Source organism: Mobula hypostoma, chromosome 7, assembly GCF_963921235.1.
Source record: "Mobula hypostoma chromosome 7, sMobHyp1.1, whole genome shotgun sequence".
Taxonomy (NCBI): domain Eukaryota; kingdom Metazoa; phylum Chordata; class Chondrichthyes; order Myliobatiformes; family Myliobatidae; genus Mobula; species Mobula hypostoma.
This window is the reverse complement of record NC_086103.1, coordinates 13,699,199-13,708,285: the sequence shown is the minus strand read 5'-3', so window position 1 is coordinate 13,708,285 and position 9,087 is coordinate 13,699,199.

Genomic DNA, 9,087 nt, shown 5'->3' with positions numbered 1-9,087 from the left:
CGGGGCCCCTCCTCCTTTTCTTTCTCCCGTAGCCCACTCTCCTCTCCTGTCAGATTCCTCCTCAGTCAGCCTTTTATCTTTCCCCGTCACCTGGTCTCATCTATCACATTCTAGCTAGTGCTCCTTTTCTCCCACCACCCTCTTCATTTGGCACCTTCTCCCTTGCTTCTCAGTATTGACGAAGGGTCTCGGCCGGAAACGTCGACTGCTTATTCCTCTCCATAGATGCTGCCTGGCCTGCTGAGTTCCTCCAGCATTTTGTGTGAGTTGCTCTGGATTTCCAGCATTTGCAGAATCCCTAGTGTCTGTTACTTCTTAAAAAAAAGTACTTTGTTATGTATCACACGGTAATCCTACGTGGGCAGGTGGCCAAGTGGTTAAGGCATTGGACTAGTGACCTGAAGGTTGTGAGTTCAAGCCCCAGACGAGGGAATGTGTTGTGTCCTTGAGCAAGGCACTTAATCACACATTGCTCTGCGATGACACCGGTGCCAAGCTGTATGGGTCCTAATGCCCTTCCCTTGGACAACATTGGTGTCGTGGAGAGGGGAGACTTGCAGCATGGGCAACTGCTGGTCTTCCATACAACCTTGCCCAGGCCTGCGCCCTGGAGAGTGAAGGCTTTCCAGGCGCAGATCCATGGTCTTGCAAGGCAAACGGATGCCTTTACTTTTTTACATGGTAATCCAGCCTCAAAACAACAATTTCATGACATATGTCAGTGATAATAAAACATTGTGATTCAGTCAGCACCCAATGGACTTGGACCCTGAGATCCCTCTGCACATCAACACTGTTAAAGGGTTTGTTGTTAACAGTGTACTGTTGTGTTCAGTGTCTAATGTAGGGCTGCCTCTCACTGCTCCCTGGTAGATAGTGAAATACTATCCTGGAAATGACACGGAGTTCACAGTCTATCTTCCACCCAAGTTGCTTCCTGTAGATAAGACCGACGCCTCGTAAGCTGCTGCTCCTGATAATGTCCTCATGTCTCCGGTAAAATGAAGCTGTTGGCAGGACTCAAAAGCCAAGTACGTAATGTTGAGGCTTCATGAGTATTCAGTTGGAGTATTGTGAGCAGTTTTGGGCCTCTTATCTGAGAAAGGACATGCTGACACTGGAGATGGTTCAAAGGAGGTTCACGAAAATGATTCTGGGTTTGAAAAGCTTGTCATACGAGGAGCATTTAATGGCTCTGGGCCTGTACTGGCTGGAATTCAGCAGAATGAGGAGTGAATCTCATTGAAATCGATTGAATGTTGAAAAGCTTCAATAGAGTGGATGTGGAGAAGATATTTCCTGTAGTTGGGAAGTATAAGAATGGAGAACACAGCCTCAGAATGCAGCGACATTCATTTAGAACGGAGATGAGAAGGAATTTCCTTAGCTGGAAGGTGGTGAATCTGTGGAATTCATTGCCACAGGCAGCTGTGGAGGCCAGGTCATTGTGTATATTTAAAGCAGAGGTGGATTAGACAGGGTATGAAAGGAAGGCAGGAGATTGGGGCTGAGAAGTGGACCAGCCATGATGAAATGGCAAAGCAGACTGGATGGGTCAAATGGCCTAAAGCTGCTCTTGTATCTTATGGTCTTCCGGTCAATGCTGGAGTGGGTCTGTCAACAGCAAGCCAGTTTATTTCAAATCCTCTTTATATCAGGATGCATCGGGAGATAGACTCAGAAAGTTTCATGGCCCATAAAACAAAGGAGCAGAGTTAGGTTATTCATCCCATTGAGTCTGCTCCACCATTCCATCATGGTTGATTTATTACCCCTCTCAAACCCATTCTCCTGCCTTCTCCCTGTATCCTTTGACATGCTGACCAATCAGGAACCTATCAACCTCCACATTAAATATACTCAGATTCACCATCCTCTGGCTAAAGAAATTCCTCCTCATCTCTGGGTTAAATGGATGTCCCTCAAGTGCAAGAACTCAGATTTCTGGATAATTGAGACCTCTTCTAGGGCAGGTGGGACCTGGACGGGTTGCACTTGAATCGGAGGGGGACCAATATTCTTGTGGGCAGGTTTAATAGAACAGATGGGAGTGGTTTAAACTACTATGATGGGGCAATGAGAACCAGTATGATAGAGCTGAGGATGAGCCAGCAGGTTTACAAGCAGATGATGGGTGTAACATGAATGTAAGGAAGGACAAGCCAATGACTGGGTACAAATACAGGCAGAGCAAAGAGTTAAATTGTACCACAGAGACAAAATTCAAAAGGGTGAAGAGTGCAGGACTGAAGGTGCTGGATTTAAATGCGCATAGCATTCAGAATAAGGTAGACAAACTAGTGGTGCAATTAGAGATTGGTCAGTATGACATTATGAGCATCACTGGGTCATGGCTGAAAGAAGGCCATAGTTGGGAGTGTAACTTCTCCAACTTCCGGTATATGAACATAGAATTATCCAACTTCCAGTAATTCCCTCCCTCTCCCTTCCCCTATCCCTATGTCACTCTGCCCCCTCCCCCAGCTGCCTACCACCTCCCTCTTGGTTCTGCCTCCTTCTACTACCCATTGTGTTTTCCCCTATTCCTCCTTCACCTTTCCTGCCTATCACCTCCCTGCTTCCCCTCCACCACCCCTTTATCTTTCCCCTTATGGTTTTTTCACCTGGAACCTACCAGCCTTCTCCTTCCCACCCTCCCCCACCTTCTTTATAGGGCCTCTGCCCCTTCCCCCTACAGTCCTGACGAAGGGTTCCGGCCCGAAACGTCAACCAATCGTTTCCACAGATGCTGCCCGACCTGCTGAGTTCCTCCAGCGTGGTGTGAGTGTTGCTTTGACCCCAGCATCTGCAGAGTATTTTGTGTTAAGGATATACTTTGTAGCGAAAGGATAGGTGTAGGTAGTGGTGTGGCTCTGTTGGTAAGAGATGGAATTATATCTTTAGAAAGAGGTAACATAGGGTCAGAGAATGTCGAATCTTTGTGGGTGGAGTAATGAAGCTGCAAAGATAAAGAAAAAACCATTATGGGAATCATATATAGGCCTCCAAATAGTAGCCAAGATGTGGGGTTCAGGTTGCAAAGGCAACTGGAAAAGGCATGTAAAAAGGATAATGACACAATTGTAATGGGGAACTTCGATATGCAAGGGGATTGGGAAAATCAGGTTGGTGTCAGAGGGAATTTGTTGAATGCCTATGAGATGGCTTTTTAGAGCAACTTGTGTTTGAGACCGCTCGGGGAAAAGTTATCTTAGATTAGGTGTTGTGTATTAACCCAGAGCTTGAAAGGGAGCTGAACGTAAAGGAACTGCAAGGAGGCAGTGATCATAACATGATTGAATTCGTGCTACAATTTGAGAGGGAGAAACATAAGTCACATGTATCAGTATCACAATGGAATAAAAGGAATTACAGAGGCATGGGAGAGGAACTTATCCAGGCGGATTGGAGTGGGATATTGGTGGGGATGACGACAGAGCAGAGATGGCTGAAGTTTCTGGGAATCAATCACAAGGCACAGGATAGATATGTCCCACAGAGTAAGTAGTTCTCAAATGGCAGGGTAGGCAACCTTGGTTGACAAAGGAAGTTAAGGACTGCATAAAAGCCAAGGAAAGGGCATATAATGTAGCAAAAGTGAGTGAGAAGTTGGATGATTGGGAAGCTTTTAAAATCCAACAAAAGGGAACTTAAAAAGCTATGAGAAGGGAAAAGATGAAATATGAGGGCAGACTAGCCAAAAATATAAAGTAGGATACCAAAACTTTTTCAGTTATGTAAAGAGTAAAAGGGAGGTGAGAGTTGATATTGGACCACTGGAAAATGATGCTGGTGAGGTAGTAATGGGGGACAAAGAAATGCTAGGTGAACTTAACGGATACTTTGCACCTGCCTTCACTGTGGAAGACACTAGCAGTGTGACAGATGTGTGTGAGTGTCAGGGAGCAGGAGTGAGTGCCATTGCTATTTCAAAGGAAAAAGTTCTAGGCAAACTCAAAGGTCTAAGTGTGGATCAGTCATCTGGGCCAGATGGACTACATTCTAGAGTCCTGAGAGAGGTTGCTGAAGAGATATCAAATGCATTAATCATGATCTTTCAAGAATCACTTTATTCTGGCGTGGGCCTGGAGGACTGGAAATTGCAAATGCCATTCCACTCTTTAAGAAGGGCGGAACCAAATAAAGAAAATTATAGGGCAGTTAGCCTAATCTAAATGGTTGTGAAAGTATTGGAGTCTTTTATTAAGGATGAGGTCTCGAGGTACTTGGACACTAATAATAAAAGAGGTCAAAGTCAGCATGGTTTCTGTAAAGGGAAATCTTGCCTGACAAATCTGTTAGAGTTCTTCGAAGATGTAATAAGCTGGGAGGACAAAGGTTCCGCACATGAGGCTGCTTAACAAGATAAAATCCTGTGGTGTTACAGGAAAGATACTGGCATGGATAGAGGAATGGCTGACAGGCAGGAGGCAGCGAGTGGGAATAAAAGGGGCCTTTTCTGGTTGGCTGCCAGTGACTGGTGGTGTTCCTCAGGGGTCAGTATTGGGACCGCTACTTTTCACATTGTTTGTCAATGATTTGAATAATTGAATTGATGGCTTTTGTGGCAAAGTTTGCAGATGATATGAAGATAGGTGGAGGGGTAGGTAGTGCTGAGGAAGCAATGTGATTGCGGCAGGACTTAGACAAATTGGAAGAATGGGCAAAAAAGTGGCAGATGGATTACAGTGTTGGGAAATGTATGATGATGCATTTTGGTAAAAGGAACAATACTGCAGACTACTATCTAAATGTGGAGAAAATTCAAACATCAGAGGTGCAGAGGGACTTGGGAGTCCTTGTACAAGACTCCCAGAAGGTTAATTTGCAGGTTGGGTCTGTGGTAAAGAAGGCAAATGCAATGTTGGCATTCATTTCAAAGGGAATAGAACATAAAAACAAGGAGATAATGCTGAAGCTTTATAAGACACTAGTCAGGCTGCACTTGGAGTATCATCAACAGTTGTGGGCACCATATCTCAGAGAGGATGTGTTGTCATTGGAGAGAGTCCAGAGGAGGTTCAGGAAGATAATTCCATGAATGAAGGGGTTAACATATGAGGAGCGTTTGGCAGCTTTTGGTCTGTACTCACTGGAATTTAGGAGAGTGCATAGGGGTCTCATTGGAGCCTACCAAATATTAAAAGGACTAGATAGGCTGGATGTGGAGAGGATGTTTCCTATGGTGGGGGTGTCCAGAACTAGAGGGCACAGCCTCAAAATTGAGGGGTGACCTTTTAGAACAGAGGTAAGGAGGAATGGTTTAGCCAGAGAGAGGCGAATCTGTGGAATGCTCTGCCACTGACTGCGGTGGAGGCCAAGTCTGTGGGTATATTTAAGGAGCTGTGTATCTAACTTGTGGTATCCCTGTCCTGGGACAGTGTGGAGAGGACACCCTGCAGTGAATTTTATTTTGTGTCTGACTGGGCTAGTCCCTATCCTGGAACTGTGTACAGGGACAGTATCTGACACCTCCCAGAGTGGCTGAGAGTGAAAGTCCCATTAGAATCCAAATTTTCTCTGATCTGCGAGTCACCGACAGATACTGATACAGAACCAATCGCATTGACAGATGCAATTTAGACATTATAAACAGTTATAACACAAATAGTTTACAGGTGTCCCGGGAACATGGGAGATTAGATTATCACCTGCTACTGATAACCAGTAGCAGTGACCTCAGAATGTTTCCTAAACACAAGAGATTCTGCAGACTCGGGGAAATCCAGGGCAACACACACTGAACACTGGGGGAACTCAGCAGGTCAGGCAGCACCCAGGGAAATGAATAAACAGTCGATGTTTCAGGCAGAGACCCTTCATCAGAACAGGAAAAGAAAGGGAGAAAAAGCCAGCATAAAAAGGTTTTTGTGAACATGCTGCCACACAGGGAAGTACTAGCATTTCTGTGTCCCAAGGGATGCCCGATTTTTATTTAGAGATACAGACGGTATGTACAGCCCAATAAGCCCATGACCCCCAGAATTACACCCATGTGAAAAATTAACCGGCTACCCCTACATCTTTAGACTGTGGGAGAAAACCAGAGCACCTGGAGGAAACCCACATGGTAATGAGAAAAATGTACAAACTCCTCAGAGAAAGCAGCAGCAATTGAACCCGGGTCACTGGCATTGTAATAAGGTCACATTAACCACTGTAATATCATCACGTCAACGTCTACAATAGCATCATGCCAGCCTCTGTAATAGTGTCACACCAACCTCTGTAATAGTGTCACATCAGCTTCTATGATTAGTGTCACATCAGCTTCTATGATTAGTGTCACACCAACTGCTGTAATAGTGTCACACCAGCCTCTGTAATAGTGTCACACCAACTGCTGTAATAGTGTCACACCAGCTGCTGTAATAGTGTCACACCAGCCTCTGTAATAGTGTCACACCAGCCTCTGTAATAGTGCCACACAAACTTCTGTAATAGTGTCACACCAATCTCTGTAATAGTGTCACACCAATCTCTGTAATAGTGTCACACAAACTTCTGTAATAGTGTCACACCAATCTCTGTAATAGTGTCACACTAATCTCTGTAATAGTGTCACACCAATCTCTGTAATAGTGTCACACTAACTGTTATGCTGACATGGCACCCTTATTGTAAATCCTTCAAGTGGTTATTGAGGAACACAAGATCAGAGAGCAGGCCGTTCAGCTCCTCAGTTACACCATAAAACAGAAGACAATAAAATTTAGGAGCAGGATTAGGCTACTTGGCCTAATAAGATTTAGGATTAGGATTAGGCCCAGCGAGTCATCTCCACCATTTCATCATGGTGGATCCAATTTTCCTGCCCCAACCTCCTGCCTCCTTTCCGTAACCCTTCATGCCCTGACTAATCAAGAATCTATCAACCTCTGCCTTAAATATACATAAAGACTTGGTCACCACAGCTGCCTGTGGCAGCGAATTCCGAAGATTCGCCACTCTCTGGCTAAAGAAATTTCTCCATTCTAAAAGGACACCCCTGTACTCTGAGGCTGTGTCCTCTGGTCTTAGACTCTCCCGCCATAGGAAACATCCTCTCCAAGTCCACTCTATCAAGGCCTTTCATCATTCTATAGGTTTCAATGTGGTCGCCTCTCATTCTTCAGAACCCCAGCAAATAGGGGCCCAGAGCCATCAAACACTCTTCATATGACAAGCCATTCAATCCTGGAATCATTTTTGTGAACCTCCTTTCAACCCCTCTCTAGTTACAGCACATCTTTTCTAAGGTAAAGGGGCCCAAAACTACTCATAATACTCCAAATGAGGCCAGAGCAGTGCTTTATAAAGTCTCAACGTAACATCCTTGCTTTCATATTCTAGTCCTCTTGAAATGAATGCTAACATCACATTTGCCTCCCTCACCACAGACTCAACCTGCAAATTAACCTTCAGGGAATCCTGCACCGGGACTACCAAGTCCCCTCGCACCTCAGTTTTTTTGTATTTTCTCTCCATTTAGAAAATAGTCAACTCTCTCGTTCCTTCTACCAAAGTGCTTGACCATACACTTTCCAACACTGTACTCCATCTGCATTTCTTTGCCCGTTCTCCTAATCTGTCTGAGTGTCCTTCTGCAGCCTCTCTATTTCCTCAAAACTACCACCTGCTCCTCCTATCTTCATACCATCTGCAGACTTTGCAACAAAGCCATCAATTCTGTCATCCAAATTATTGGCAAGGACGTTGTCTGGATTGGGGAGCATGCCTTATGAGAATAGGTTGAGTGAACTCGGCCTTCTCTCCTTGGAGCGACAGAGGATGAGAGGTGACCTGATAGAGGTGTACAAGATAATGAGAGGCATTGATTGTGTGGATAGTCAGAGGCTTTTCCCCAGGGCTGAATTGGCTAGCACAAGAGGGCACAGTTTTAAGGTGCTTGGAAGGAGGTACAGAGGAGATATCAGGGTAAGTTTTTTACACAGAGAATGGTGAGTGCGTGGAATAGGCTGCCGGCGACGGTGATGGAGGTGGATACAATAGGGTCTTTTAAGAGACTCCTGAACAGGTATATGGAGCTCAGAAAAATAGAGGGCTATGAGTAACCCTAGGTAATTTCTCAGGTAAGGACATGTTCGGCACAGCTTTGTGGGCCAAAGGTCCTGTATTGTACTGTAGGTTTTCTATGTTTCAATGTTTTTTATAACATAAAAGGAATCAGTCCCAACACAGACCCCTTTGGAACACCACCAGTCACCGGCAGCCAACCAGAAAAGGATACCTTTATTCCCACTCTTTGTCTCCTGCCAATCAGCCACTGCTTTACCCATCCTAGAATCATTCCTGTAATACCATGGGCCTGTAACTTGTTAAGCACCCTCATGTGTAGCACCTTGTCATAGGCTTTCTGAAAATCCAAGTATACAACATCCACCAAATCTCCTTTGTCTATCCAGCTTGTTATTTCTTCAAAGAATTCCAAAAGATATGTCAGGCAAGATTTTCCCTTGAGGAAACCATGCTGACTACGGCCTATTTTATCATGTGCCGCCAAGCATCCCGAAACCACATCCCAAGCAATCAGCTCCAGCATTTTCCCAACCACTGAAGTCAGACCGACTGGCCTATAACTTCCTTTCTTCTGCCTCTCTCACTTCTTGAAGAGTGAGTGGACTGACATTTGCAATTAACACACATAAAAAATGCTGGGAACGCAGCAGGCCAGGCAGCATCTATAGGAAGAGGTACAGTTGACGTTTCGGGCTGAGACTCTCTTCCGGAACTATTCCTAAATCTAGTGTTTCCTGAAAGATCATAACTAACGCCTCCACAATCTCTTCAGCCACATCTTTCAGGACGCTGAGATGTATACAATCTGGGCCAGGTAATTTATTTACCTTCAGACCTTTCAGTTTTCAAGAACCTTCTCCCTGATAATGGCAACTTCACATGCTCCAGCCCCCTGACACTCTTGAACTTCCTACACACTGTTGGTGTCTTCCACAGTGAAGACTGATGCAAAATATTTATTCAGTTCATCCACCATTTCATTGTCCCCCATTACTACCTCTCCAGCATCGTTTTCCAGCAGTCCAAAGTCCTCTCTCAGCTTTCTTTTACATTATATTTTTTTCCGAA